Source organism: Pantherophis guttatus, chromosome 8 (genome assembly GCF_059756535.1).
Source record: "Pantherophis guttatus breed Tessera chromosome 8, ASM5975653v1, whole genome shotgun sequence".
Classification (NCBI taxonomy): domain Eukaryota; kingdom Metazoa; phylum Chordata; class Lepidosauria; order Squamata; family Colubridae; genus Pantherophis; species Pantherophis guttatus.
In genome coordinates this window covers 55,549,136-55,550,039 of record NC_142070.1, presented here as the reverse complement: position 1 = coordinate 55,550,039, position 904 = coordinate 55,549,136, and positions in this window count along the sequence as shown.

Sequence of the window (904 nt, the reverse complement as noted above, 5' to 3'; positions counted from 1 at the left end):
GAAGGAACAACCAGGTCCCCTCAGTGCTAGTTTTTTTGGATGCTGAAAAAGCTTTTGATAGATTGAATTGGCAATTTTTATTAAAACTAATAGAAAGGATGCAATTTGGAGAACATTTTACACAATCTATTAAGGCAATATATCAAAAACAAACAGCACAAATAATAATCAATGGTGGTTTAACAGATAATTTTAATATAGAAAAAGGAACAAGGCAAGGCTATCCCTTGTCTCCGTTATTGTTTATTTTGATGTTGGAGATTTTATTAAATAAAATACGTGGGACTGATATAATAAAGGGAATTAGAATTAGACAGCATGAATATAAGCTACGAGCATTTGCGGATGACCTGGTGGTTACCTTAGCCCAACCGGTACAATTGATTACAGCCTTGATGGATATAATCTGCTCATATGGACAAGTATCTGGTTTTAAAATAAATACAGCTAAAACAAAGGTAATAGCTAAAAACATGGACAGAAGTCAGAAAGAAGAGATAGAAAGGTTAACAGGATTTGAAATAGTTAAGAAGGTTAAATATTTAGGGGTTTATATTATGACTGTAAATACGAAATTATATCAACATAATTATGAACCGTTATGGCAAAAAATACAGAAAGAGATGGAAAATTGGAAGAAATTGCAACTGTCTTTGCTGGGTAGGATAACCGCTGTAAAAATGAATATCTTACCAAGATTTTTATTTCTTTTTCAAATGATACCTATACTTAAAAAAATGAAAATTTGAAGGAATGGCAGAAGGGCATAAACAAGTTTGTGTGGGCAGGGAAGAAACCACGAGTTAATCAAAAGATAATGCAAGACACCCGAGAAAGAGGTGGTCTTAAAATGCCCAATTTAAGACTGTATTATGAAGCTGCTACCCTCTCAGCAATTACAGAT